The sequence below is a fragment of the Acomys russatus genome, chromosome X (genome assembly GCF_903995435.1).
Source record: "Acomys russatus chromosome X, mAcoRus1.1, whole genome shotgun sequence".
In the NCBI taxonomy this organism is placed as follows: domain Eukaryota; kingdom Metazoa; phylum Chordata; class Mammalia; order Rodentia; family Muridae; genus Acomys; species Acomys russatus.
In genome coordinates, this window is record NC_067169.1 from 47197357 (window position 1) to 47211567 (window position 14211).

Genomic DNA, 14211 nt, shown 5'->3' on the forward strand with positions numbered 1-14211 from the left:
GGCTACACAAGACTCTGCCTTGGGGCTGGAGAGATGGCGCAGCTGTTAAGAGCATAGGCTGCTCTTACTAGAGGACCCTGATTCAATCCCAGCACCCATATGCCAGCTAACAGCTGTCTGTTACTCCAAGATCTAGCACATTCACACAGATGTACATGCAGACAAAACACCAGTGCACATGAAATAATTTTTGTTGTTGTTTTTTTTTTCGAGACAGGGGTTCTCTGGGTAGCCTTGGCTGTCTTTGACTCACTTTGTAGACCAGGCTGACCTGGAACTCACAGTGATCCACCAGACTCTGCCTCCCAAGTGCTGGGATTAAGGGCATGTGCCACCACGCCAGGCTGGATTATTGACTCTTTCTTCTTCTTTTTTAACATTTATTTTACATTTTTATTCTTACTTAAAGCTAATTATATCGGGGCTGGAGAGATGGCTCAGAGGTTAAGAGCACTGACTGTTCTTCCAGAGGTCCTAAGTTCAATTCCCAGCAACCACATGGTGGCTCACCACCGTCTATAATGTAATCTGATGCCCTCTTCTGACATGCAGGAACAGCACTGTACACATAATAATAATAAATATATCTTTTAAAAAACCAATCATATAATTTCTCCTTTTACCTTGCTTCCCTCAATCCCTCCTGTCTCATCTCTCTTTTGCCCCTCCCATGCCTCCACAATTCCTTCTCATATTTATGCCTTTTTATCTTTAAAAACAGATTTATTTTATGCATGAGTACTCTAGCTGCATGTACACCTGCATGCCAGAAGAGGGCACCAAATCCCCAGCATAGATGGTTGTGTGCCAACATGTGGTTGCTGGGAATTGAACTCATGATCTCTTAGCCATGAGCCATCTCTCCAGCCTGCCGGCGCCCCCCACCCCCTTTTTTTTTCTTTTCCAGACCGGGTTTGTGTGTGCAGACTTGCCTGTCCTGGAACTGGAACTCTTTCTGTAGAACAGGCTAGCCTGGAGCTCACAGAGATCCACCTGCCTCTGCCTCCAGAGTGCTGGGATTAAAGGCATGTCCAAGCCTTCCCTTTTATATTTGGTTATTATTGTGACAAATACTTTGTTCTTGCTGAGTGTGGTGGTGCATGACCTTGGCTGTCCTGGATACACTTTGTAGAGCAGGCTGGCCTCAAACTCACAGCGATCCACCTGCCTCTGCTTCTGAAGTGCTGGGATTAAAGGCATGCGCCAATACTCCTAACCAAATACTTTGTTCTTAACAGTCTAGGTTAACATTAAACTCAGATATCCATTCTCAGATTATACACTGGAGCTCAGATTGGTCTGGAACTATGTACTCCAGGCTGACCATAAACTCATGGCAATCCTGCTTCAGCCTCCTGTGTACTGGATTTATAGACATGCACTGCTACCACACCCATTTAAGGCTTTGGATTTGAATACCAACAAACACAAAACAAAACAAGTCTGAACCAGTGATGATGGTGCATACCAGTAATCCTAGCACTTAGAAGGCAGAAACAGAAAGGCTGCCCCAATTTTGGAACCACTCTGGGCTACATAGTAAGTACAAGGATAGCTGGAACTGTTGAGGCACACCAAAACTGAGACATATCAAAACATGTCTAGGCCCTTACTGCCTAGTATAACTGTAGCCGTTTTGTTTTTAAGTCTCCATTTTGATGATAAGGTAAAGTAAGAAGCATTCAATAAACTTGCATCAATCTGAGTCTGGTGTTGGAGTGGTTAGTGTGCAGCTATACCTGAACCCATAACAGAACTTTACACAGCAGCAACATGTATCAAAAAGTAAACGAAGGCCAGGTGTGGTGGCGCACGCCTTTAATCCCAGCACTTGGGAGGCAAAGGCAGGTGGATCTTTGTGAGTTCAAGGCCAGCTTGGTCTACAAAGGAAGTTCAGGACAGCCAGGGCTTTGCTACACAGAGAAACCATGTCTCCAAAAACAAAAACAAACAAACAAAAAAAGTAAACCAAATACATCAAAGATTTGTATATACTAGGCAATTGTTCTACCACTGAATCATACTCCCAGTTCTATGTACTTAGTTTATAGCTGTTTGTCTTTTTGTTTGTTTGTTTTTCGAGACAAGATTTCTCTGTGTAGTCCTGGCGGTCCTGGACTCACTTTGTAGATCAGGCTGGACTCACAGTGGTCTACCTACCTGGGATTAAAGGTGTGTGCCACCATGTCTGTCTTATAGCTTTTTGTCTATGCATTTGTAGTATATATACAGTGGATGTGAGTGCCTGATACATTATGCATCATTATGCAAAAATGAGGGCTGCTTGGGTTTATGGCCAGGGTTAGTATGGTTACTTCATCTGGGAACTGGAATTATCAGCATCCCTGGGGCAGTGGACCTTCAGGGCTCAGATAAGGACTTTACTCACAAAGTGGCCTCAAAAGCACTTTCCTCTAGCCACCACTTAGTTTGTCTGTTGGCTTGGTGCTAGGGTTTAGGATGGGCAAGGAATCAAAATTCCCTGTCTTTTCTCTAACTTTTTTGTTCATAGTCTCCCTTGCTCTCCTGTCTTTCTGTGTGTATCTCTCCCCCCCCACACACACACTTTTTTTTCCTTTCTGAGGTTTTCCTTTTCTTTTTTCTTTTGTAATTTTTGTTTCTGAGACAGAGTTTTTTTATTTTTTGTTTTTTGTTTGTTTGTTTGGTTGGTTTTGTTTTTTTTGTTTGTTTGTTTTTTGTTTTTTTGGCAGCCCAGGCTGGTTACGAACTTGCTAGGTTGCAGAGGATGAAGACTTAGAACTTCTAATCCTCCTGCACTCATTTCTCTGATTGCTGGGATTATGAGTGGCACCACCTATGTGGTACTGGGAATTGAATTAAGAGCATTTTGCATATTAGGTAAGCACTCTGCCAACTAAACTACATTTCCAGATTATATTCAAATTTTAAGCAGTGTGTGTGTGTGTGTGTGTGTGTGTGTGTGTGTGTGTGTGTGTGTTCTGTGTGTGCCACTGCATAGGTGTGGAGATCAGGGAATATCTTGAGTCTCAGGAGTGAATTCTCTCCCGTCACTTGGTGAGAGAAAAAGATCAAATGACAGACATCAGTGAGGTTTCATAGTGTCTACATCTGCCAAGCCAGCTCGCCAGCCCTTCATTTTTGTTTTAGAGGCAAAGTCTTCTAGCTTCTAGCTAAGGCTGTCCTAAGGTTCACTATGTAGCCCGGGTGGCCTCCTCAAACTCTTACCAATCCTCCTGCCTCAGTTTCTTAAGTGCTGGGATTACAGGCATGCACTACCCAACTCTTACTTTCTCTACTTTACTGTGGAATTTTGGACACTGTCTTATCCATTCTGTTTGTCTCCCTACCACTCTGTCTTTTGTCGTGATATCTGTGCAATCCCAGTGCCAGAGTGGGGCAGACAGGAAGATCCCTGTAGCTGACAGGCTGAGCTGGTTCTGTTAAATGAGGGGTTGTTTCTGGAAAAACATGGTGGGGTGTGTGTGTGTGAGCTTGACCTCTGGCTTCCAAGAGCAGTCAACCCCCTTCTACTTACACACACACACACACACACACACACACACACACACACACACACACACAATGGGAAAAATGACAGCAGAATTGAACCTGGGTGTGGTAGCTTGCAATCCCAGTTCTCTAAAGGTGGAGGCAGTCATTCAAGGTCATTCTCAGCTACATAAGGAATCTAAGACCAGCCTGAGCTGCAAGAGACCGAGTCTCAAAACAAAGCAAGTAAACCAAAAAGGTAAGCCATTCTCTCTGCAAAGAAGGATGAGCTAAATTTGGATGTTTTAGGCTTGGGTGTGGCTCTCCAGAAGACAATTAAGGAAAATCAAGAGAAAACTGGTTTGCTCAGTCATGGGATGGGAGCCTGGGTGGGAACTTGGCAGAGTGTGAGTTCCAACGTTCAGTCTGTGTCCTGGCCCAGAACACTCTGACTGAGGCCTTGAGGCTATTTTTGGAAGCTTTCAAAATATCCCAGAAGGTGGGTCCACTCCACCCCCATTCAGCTCGGGATGCCAGAGCCTTCGCTGAACAGAGTAACTGAGGTCTGTCTCTGTGCTTTTTCCTAAGCTTCTATCGGCCACTAAAAAAAAAAAAAACAAAAACAAAACAAACAAACAAACAAACAAAAAACAGCCTTTAATGCGATGCCAGACTTGGGCACCTCAGAGGGAGGAGACAGGGAGCTGCAGAGGTTGAACTAGACAGCAAATTTGAAGGCGGTGAATATAGTGCCCAGTTCCAAAAACCTGAAGCATTTTGGAAGGACTTGTGGAGGTGAGATAGTCTTACTTCCTCAGTATTTATTTATTTATTTTTACCATTTTAATTTTCTCTGTTTTAAGTGTGCCATGTGTGAGTCAGGAGCACACGTGGAAGTCAAAGACCAGTTGCTGGGAGTGTTTTTGTCTTCCACCACATGAGTCCCAGGAATGAAATCAGGCTTAGGAGCAGTTGCTGCTACCCATTGAGTCATTTCACCAGCCTCATTTATTTATGCACACACATACACACACACACACACACACACACACACACACACACACAAGAGGGGAGGGGTCAGGTGTGATGGCACACACCTTTAATCTCAGCACTTGGGAGGCAGAGGCAGGCAAATCTCTGAGTGGATTAGGCCAGTCTGTTCTGGACAGTTATACAGAGAAACCCTGTCTTGAAAACAAAACAAAACAAAACAAAAATTCTAAGGAACACACTTATGCTTTTGTTTTTGACACAGGTTCTCCTGTAGTCCTGACTGACTTTGAATGTCCTATGTATCCAAAGATGACCTTGATCCCCTGGTCCTTCTGCCTCAGGCTCCCAAATTCTAGGATTACAGGCATGCACCACTATACTCAGAAGCCTGGGGGTTGAACTACTTATATCTTTCTTTTTAGAAGGACAATAAACTTAGTGAGGTAATTTATGCCTATAATTCCAGTGTACTTAGGCAGCTGACTCAGGAAGTTTGTGAATTCCAGGCTAGCCTGGACAACAGAGTGAAACTAGATTTGGAAATTGGGTATTAAGCTCATGCTCTTGGCAGGCAATTTGATTGGTGAGGGAAAAGATGGACTCTTTCAACTCAGTCATAGTTTGCTATGCCTGGTATGGAGACCTAGATTATTGTTAATGCCTTGTTTTTTTCTGCCTCCAGTCTCTAATTGAGCAATCAGTTTCCATATTGATCAGAAAGCCCTATCAATGGGAATGTAGGGGCCAGGATGTGAGGTGCAACTGTTATTTATTTATTTATTTATTTATTTATTTACTTATTTATTTATTATGCATACAACGTTCTGCCTGCATGTACACGTACAGGCCAGAAGAGGGCATCATATCACAGTATAGATGCTTGTGAGCCACCACGTGGTTTCTGGGAATTGAACTCAGGACCTCTGGAGGAGCAGCTAGTGCTCTTAACCTCTGAGTCATCTCTCCTGGCCCCGAAACTGTTACTCTTTAATCTATTCCTTCCTCCCTTGCACCTATTGTGTAAAACCATCCTAAATCTAGGCAGACACACAAATATGCTTGTGGTATAGTTACCTTTCTTTTTTTTTTTCTTTTTTCTTTTTTTCTTATTGGTTTTTGGAGGCAAGGTTTCTCTGTGTAGCCTTGGCTGTCATGGACTCACTGTGTAGACCAGGCTGGCCTTGAACTCACACAGATCTGCCTGCTTTTGCCTCTCGAGTGCTGGGATTAAAGGCATGCGCCACCACTCCTGGCCCACATACCCTTTCTAAACAATGTTTACTTGCTTTCCTCCTTGAAACCTTACAAGCACTGATGTAGTCTTAAGATAACTTGACATTCCCTAACTGCTTCTCCCTCTTCCTTCTTCCTCCTTCTCTCTTTCCCACCCCTCCCTCTTTCAAGGAGGAAGCAGGAAGCAGAAAGCAGGAGTATTGCCACAGTCTGAAGGTAGCCTGTTTACATTGCTACTGCTAGCTCAGCACAGCTACATAGCAAAACTCTGTCTTAAAAAACAAAAGCCATGTGTGGTGGCGCACGCCTTTAATCCCAGCACTTGGGAGGCAGAGGCAGGTAGATCGCTGTGAGTTTGAGGCCAGCCTGGTCTACAAAGCGAGTCCAGGACAGCCAAGGCTACACAGAGGAACCCTGTCTTGAAAAAACAAAACAAAACAAAACAAAAAGTTGTCGGGTGGGACATGTAGCTCAGTTAGTAGAATGCTGGACTAGCATGCACAACTCTGAGTTCAATCTCAAACAGTATAGAAACTGACCTTGTAACCCCAGCACTTTGGACATAGAAGTGGGAAGAGGAATGAGAACTGAAGGCCATCTTTGGCTATACAGCAAGCTAAAGGCCATTCCAGGACACATGAAACCCTGTCTTGAAAGGAAAATGTCTTCAAGCTTTCCATCCAAAGATAAGCACTTTCATGTGTCTGACCTGATCCTTACCACTCCTCTTTTGTGATCTATCTATAAAACACTTCCTTGTTCTTGTATAGCATATAGACTCCTAGATGTCGAACAAGACTTGCCCTTGTTCAATTCTCCATCTGAATGCTCCTCCAGTTATTTTCATTTTTTCCCACAGACCTTTCATGTTCTACTCAACTGCTGCCTTCTCAGCAAGGTGGATTTTGCTTTCCCTTACCTGAGGCTGTTACTGCTACCACATCCCTATAATTCAATCCTTGCTTTAGGGTTAGTTTTGACCACCAAGTAACATATCACATAGCATTACTTTATTTGTTGTCTGTCTCCCTGTGAAAATATTCCAACAAACAAACAAAGATTTTTTTTTTTTTTGTTTTTCGAGACAGGGTTTCTCTGTGTAGCCTTGGCCATCCTGGACTCACTTTGTAGACCAGGCTGGCCTCGAACTCACAGCGATCTGCCTGCCTCTGCCTCCCAAGTGCTGGGATTAAAGGCGTGCGCCACCACGCCCAGCCCTAAACAAAGAATATTTAAAAAGCCAGGCAGTGGCAGGCACTCGGGAGGCAGAGGCAGGAGGATTGCTGTGAGTTCGAGACCAGCCTGGTCTACAAAGCCAGTCCAGGACAGCCAAGGCTACACAGAGAAACCCTGTATGGAAAAAACAACGAGAGAGAGAGAGAGAGAGAGAGAGAGAGAGAGAGAGAGAGAGAGAGAGAGAGAGAGCGCATGGCAGGAACTTGGAGGCAGGAAAGACTATAGAGATAGACTGATTACTGGCTTCAAACAATAACTAAGAAGTATTGGTTTAATGCCCTGCAATATAGACATCATGACATTCACCATATAGAGTTATGGTGAGAAAACAATGAAATATCTCAAACAACTATAAACAAAATGAAAGCCTGATTTTTTTTTAAACCAACTTGATAAAAGCCAGAATCCTCTGGGGAAAAGGAACCTCAGTCTCCATCACATTGCTTATGGGCAAGTCTTTAGGGCATTTTATTGATTAATGATTGCTATGGGAAGGCCCAGCCCACTGGGAGTAGTGCCACACCTGGGTACGTGATCCTGAATAGTATAAGAAAGCCCTGGGGAGAAAGCCAGTGATGACTGTGCCTTCATGACCTCGGTTTCAATTCCTGCCTCCAGGTTTCTGCCTTGAATTCCTGCCCTAACTTCCTTTCATGATGAACTGTGATGTGTCCAGTCAAATGAACTCTTTCCTCCCCAAGTTGCTTTTGGTCATATCACAACAATAGAAACTTAACTAAAACAGAAATTGGTACAGAGAATAAACTATTCCTGTGGCAGACCTCACCGTATTGTTTTGGGTAGGAGTATGGAAATGTTTGGCTTTGGGCTGGAAATGCTGTCAAGTACTTAGAGTTTAATGAGCCATTCTGTGGGAGCGTGAAAGATACAAATCCTGATGGAAAAAAATGTGTGGATTTTGGAGATGAAGGCCTGGCTTGTGAAGTTTCAGAGGGACAGAAAGGTGCTATCAGAGCCATTTCTGTGATATTTTCAATTAAGAAACTGTGGTTCTGATCAGCTGGAACTAAAGACTCAGCTGCGATGAACGGAAGCCAGCATCACTAAAGTGAAACTCTCACTTTATTGAGATAATTGCTGTTGTCTGGAGTGGAGCTGAGAAATTAATGGTCACTAAGATGAGACCAGTGCCAGCCTGGTCTACAAAGTGAGTCCAGGACAGCCAGGGCTACACATTGAAACCTTCTCTCAAAAAAAAGAAGGGGGGCAGCAACAGGGTGTAATTGCGCACACCTTTAGTTCCAGCACTTGGAAGGCAGAGTCAGTCACATCTCTGAATTTGAAATTAGCTTAATACACACATATGGGGGGGGGAGGGAGGGAAGGAGAGAGAGAGAGGGAGGGAGGGAGGGAGGGAGGGGAGGGAAGGGGAGGGGAGGGGAGGGAAAGAGATCCAAGACAGTCAAGGCTACATAGAGAAACCCAGTCTAGGGATGAACATCACTGAGACAAAATGTTATGGAAGTGCTTCCTCAGGGTCAACACCAAGAATGTGTAGTCCAGGGTGGCCACCAATGCACCTCAACCTGGCAGATGAGCCTTGTCATGTATAAGTTGCCCAGGCAGGACAGGTTTTGAAGGCATGATAGGGTCACAGAGAGCAACTGAGACTTGACACTATGTGTGGCAGGGTTGGAATCCCAGATGAGCAGGCTGGAGGAGACCACTGGTGAAGGTGCATCAGAATATTAGAGATACCAGTATCACGAAATGAGAGGCAGGGACAGCAGCACCTGTCCAGTGGAGCCAGCCTCCTGCGCCTATGTGTGTTGTGAATGGCACAACCAGAGAAGGTGTAGCTGCCCAGAAGACTTTCAATGGCTCCCAGATGTCAAGCACTAGACTGTTTACATTGTTGATGTTTAGTTTCGGTTTGAGCTCATTGTGGTTGTGCTCTGATTCTTTCTCTTGGAGTAAGAAAGTATGTAACTTATTTTATGTTTTACAGCAGCCTAGAGTTAAGAGATTTTGGATACTTAGACTAAAGTCTGGCGTGGTGGCCCATGCCTTTAATCCCAGGACTACAGAGGCAGGTGGATCGCCGTGAGTTCGAGGCCAGCCTGGTCTACAAAGTGAGTGCAGGACAGGCAAGGCTAACACAGAGAGACTCTGTCTCTCAACTCCCCCCCCAAACAGACTAAACTTTCTTTTCTTTTCTTTCTTTCTTTCTTTTTCTTCTTCTTTTTTTTTTGGTTTTTGTTTGTTTGTTTTTCCGAGACACACCAATCTGCCTGCCTCTGCCTCCTGAGTGCTGAGATTAAAAGTGTGTGCCACCACGCCTGGCTTGTTTTTTTTTGGGGGGGGGGTGTTTTTGTTTCCTTTTTTTTTTTTTTTTTTTTTGGCTTTTCTTTGTTTTGTTCTGTTTTTTTTTTTTTTTTTTTTTTTTTTTTTTTTTTAAGATTCACTTATTTATTATGTATACAGTGCTCGGCCTGCCTGTATGCATACAGGCCAGAAGAGGGCGCCAGATCTCATTGTAGATGGTTGTGAGCCACCTTGTGGTTGCTGGGAATTGAACTCAGGACCTTTGGGACAACAGGCAGTGCTCTTAGTCCCTGAGCCATCTCTCCAGCCCCCTGTTTTTTTTTTTTGTTTTTGTTTGTTTTCTTGTTTTTGTCTTCGTTTTCAAGACAAGGTTTCTCAGTGTAGACTTGGCTGTCCAGAAGTTGTTTTGTAGACCAGGCTGGCCTTGAACTCACATCATCCACCTGCCTCTGCCTCCTGAGTGCTGGAATTAAAGGTGTGTGTCACCATGTGCCTGGCTAAATATGTTTTCTAGCTTAACATGATGATGATGATGATGATGATGATGATGATGATGAAGAAGAAGAAGAAGAAGAAGAAGAAGAAGAAGAAGAAGAAGAAGAAGATGAAGTTGTTGATTTTGTTGTTTGTTTGGTTGTTTGTTTGGTTGGTTTTTTGAGACAGGGTTTCCCGTGTGGCCTTGGCTGTCCTAGACTGGCTTTGTAGACCAGGCTGGCCTCGAACTCACAGCAATCCACCTGCCTCTGCCTCCCGAGTGCTGGGATTAAAGGGATGCACCACCACAAAGATGATGATTTTGGATATGTATGACTTCTGTGTCATAGTGGGTATATGCATACCATTGCTCAAGAGCAGTGGTCAGAGGACAAACTTTTTGTCTGTGTTTTCAAGACAGGGTTTCTCTGTGTAGCCATGACTATCCTGGACTACCTTTCTATACCAGGATGGCCTTGAACTCACAGAGATCCACCTGCCTCTGCCTCCCAAGTTCTGGGATTAAAGGTGTATACCACCATGCCTGGCACAACTAGTGTTTTTAACCACTGAAACTGGCTTCATCCACAAATAATGAGATGGTTCAACTTCTATAAATGAAAAGAAAAATGTAATTCACATAAATGGTCAAGGATAGAAACGACATGAACTTGTTTTTGTTTGTTTGGTTGGTTTTTGGTTTTTGAGACAGGGTTTCTCTGTGTAGCCTTGGCTGTCCTGGACTCACTTTGTAGACTAGGCTAGCCTCCAACTCACAGTGATCCACATGCCTTTGCCTCCCAAGTGCTGGGGTTAAAGGTGTGCACCACCACACCCAGCCCTGTTTACTTGTTTTTGAGACAGGGTTTCTCTGTGTAACAGCTCTGACTGTCCTGGAACTCACTCTGTAGTCCAGGCTGGCCTCGAACTCACAGAGATCCTCCTGCTTCTGCCTCCCAAATGCTGGAATTAAAGGCATGTGCCACCACCGCCTGATCTGTGTGTGTGTGTGTGTGTGTGTGTGTGTGTGTTTTATTTATTTATTTATTTTTGTTTTTTTGAGACAGGGTCTCTCTGTGTAGCCTTGGCTGTCCTGGACTTGCTTTATAGACCAGGCTGGCCTCAAACTCATAGCGATCCACCTGCCTCTGCCTCCCGAGTGCTGGGATTAAAGGTGTGCACCACCACACCCTGCTCTGCTCTTCTTGATACAGGAAGATTCTTTGACAAAATCAAACCATGCATGGTGGCACAAGCCTTTAATCCCAGAATTTGGGAGGCAGAGGCAGGCAGATCGCTATGAGTTCAAGGCCAGCCTGGTCTACAAAGGGAGTCCTGCATAGCCAAGGCTACACAGAAAAACCCTGTCTTGAAAAACAAAAGCAAAAACAAACAAACAAAAAAAATCAAACATACCTTGATGATAAAAGCCCTAGAGAGACTAGGGATGAAGGAAATATATATCTCAACATAGTAATTGCCATATCCAGAGATCAATGCATCTCTTGACCTTCATCAAAGATGCTTCTCTTTGCTATAGATAGTGATTAACAGAGAGACTCACAAGTAGCAAAAGTGGAGGAAATAAGAGCCTGTAGAATGCTCTGCCTTAAGTGAAACATCTATACTGCACACTTTACTCCAAACACTCAGGAATCACTGTGGAAGAGGGGGTGGAAAGCCAGAGGCTTGTGTCCTGTGCATACAACTACATAGCTGCACATTTGAACTCAGGGTGGTTTGGACAGCATGCACAAACCTCAAGTTCCCTTCTCCAGGGAGATGAACACTGTTAGCCAAGAGCTATTGGCAAATGAAAGTGCTGTGACAAAGAGAGTCAGTTTTCTTTAAGAGCTTTACCACCGAGATCGACTACACTCCAGTGGAAGGCCACACATTCATGACTACATAGTTAGCACAAATTGTCCTTGGTGAATTAAAAAATAGATGACACAAAATGGGTTGGTTGGAGAAGGAGGGTGAATCAGGAAGAGAAGGTGGGAGGAGTGCTGAATGTGGTCAAAATTCATTGTACAAAACTCTCAAAAAACTAATTACAATTTTCTTTAAAAGAAAAATAATCCATTCAGAAAGAGGGCTGTGGAAATGAAAGAAAGCTCTTTAAAGAAGAAATACTAATGACTAATACTCCTTTAAAAAGTGCTCAGCATCCTTAGCCATCAGGAAAGTGGAAATTTAAGCTTCTTTGACCCACTTCCCATCCTCTTGTTCTGTCTTTTGGACATGTCTATTGCAATTGTGAACTCATAGAATCCATAGTTACCTGCATACAAGTCGCACAAGATCAAGCCAAAATAAAATCGCATTATGACCCAAGCGTGGTGGGCACGCCTTTAATCCCAGCACTCGGGAGGCAGAGGCAGGCAGATCAGTATGAGTTCAAGGCCAGTCTGGTCTACACAGCCAAGGCTACACAGAAAAACCTTGTCTCAGAAAAAAAAAATCACAGTATGATTAGAGAAATTAAACTTAAAACTATTTTTCTTTGTTTGTTTTGAGACAGGGTATATCTGTGTAACAGCTGTGGCTGTCCTGGAACTCACTCTGTAGTCCAGGCTGGCCTCCAATTTACAAAGATCCACCTGACTCTGCCTCCCAAGTGCTGGGGATTAAAGGCAGCACCACCACCGCCCAGAAAGGTTATAACTATTTTAAGTTTTAGTCTCACCCCAGTCAGAATGGCCATCATCAGCAATACAAAGGACAACAAATGTTGGCGATGTGAAGAAAGAGGGGCCCTTATTTCTACACCATTGTGGGGCATATAAGAGAGTGCAGATACTTTGGAAATCAATCTGGAGATTTGTCCTGGACATATTCACAAAGGACTTCATATTTTACTATAAAAATATTTGGACAACGGTGGTAAGTAAGGATACAGTTTCAATGACTGCACGCATACTAATTTTTTCTTTTGAAACAGATCTCACGTGTAACACATGCTTTCCTCAAATTTGCCATGTAGTAGTAGAAGTTGGCCTTAGACTCCTGTTCCTACCTGCCTCCACTTCCCAAGTACCAGGACTACAGACAGCTGTGGGTTAGAATGCCAAACCTTAAAATGATTGTTTTAACATGAAAATATGTTCATCCTTACTAACAGTGAGAATGAAAATAGCTGGGATTTTAACTTAGCCTTGTATATTGACAGGTGTAATGGATACCATCCATTGTTGCTAGGCATGTGAAGAAAAAAGCATTTGCAACAGCCATGTTGGCATACAGCTATAATCCCAGTACTTAAGAGACTGAGATACGAGGATGACCTCATACTCCATACCAACCTGTCAAATTCCAGGCCAGCCAGGGACAGATAACTAAGCCCTGTCACAAACAAATGAGGCTCAAGAAATAGCACTGAGTGATAACAGCACTTGACTGACCACCACATACAGTAAAAGTTTTAGCTGGGCATGCCAGCCTTCACTCAGAACACAGAAGCAGAAGATCACTGAAAGGTTTGGAGTAGCTTATTCTAAATAATAAGGTCCTATCTCAAGCATGTCCCCCTAAAAGAGATACTTATGGCATACTCACATGTGTGTGTCTGTGCCTGTGCATGTGTGTGTACACGAGTGTGTGTTAATCTGCAATACTTTTTAAAATATCACTTGTAGAAGAGACATAGGAGTGCGCATTAGGCAGATTTCTTTAGGATTCAGCTTGCTAAACGGCATGCAAATAAATGACAAATTGGAATCTATCCAGATGAAAATAAGTAGGCTGGGTGGTAATGGAAATCGGGCCAGGAGACAGTCTAAAGAGCTGGAAGCACAGAGGATAGAAATATTACGACGATTTATTTTAGTTTAAATAAAAAACTCAGCTGTGGTGGTGTTGCACCCCTTTAATCCCAGCACTCCTGAGACAGAGGTAGGTGGATTTCTCAGCTTGTAGCCAGCCTGGTTTATAGAGTAAATTCTAGGACAGCCAGGGCTACACAGAGAAACCTTGTCTCAGAAAAACAAGCAAACAAACAAAAGCTCACTCCACCTGGGATTACTTAAAATGTCTGCCTAAAGAAAATAAGAACAGTGCCAGGCGTGGCGGTGAGTGCTTTAATCCCAGCACACAGGAGGCAGAGGCAGGCGGATCTCTGTGAGTTCTAGGCCAGCCTGGTCTACAAAGCGAGTCTAACAGCCAAGACTACACAGAGAAATCCTGTCTTGAAAAAACAAAACAGCCGGGCGGTGGTGGAGCATGCCTTTAATCCCAGCACTTGGGAGGCAGAGGCAAGTAGATCTCTGTGAGTTTGAGGCCAGCCTGCTCTACAAAGCTAGTCCAGGACAGTCAAGGCTACACAGAGAAACCCTGTCTCGAAAACCAAAAACAAAAAAACAAACAACCCCCCCCCCCCCGACACACACACAAACCAAACCAAAACAAAAAAAAAGAAAGATAAAGAAAAGTAAGGACAGAGGACCTAAGGAGTGAAGTTCAGTGGTCCTAAGTCCTAAGTGAGTCAGAGCAAATGCTACAGTAAATCTGTCTTACTAT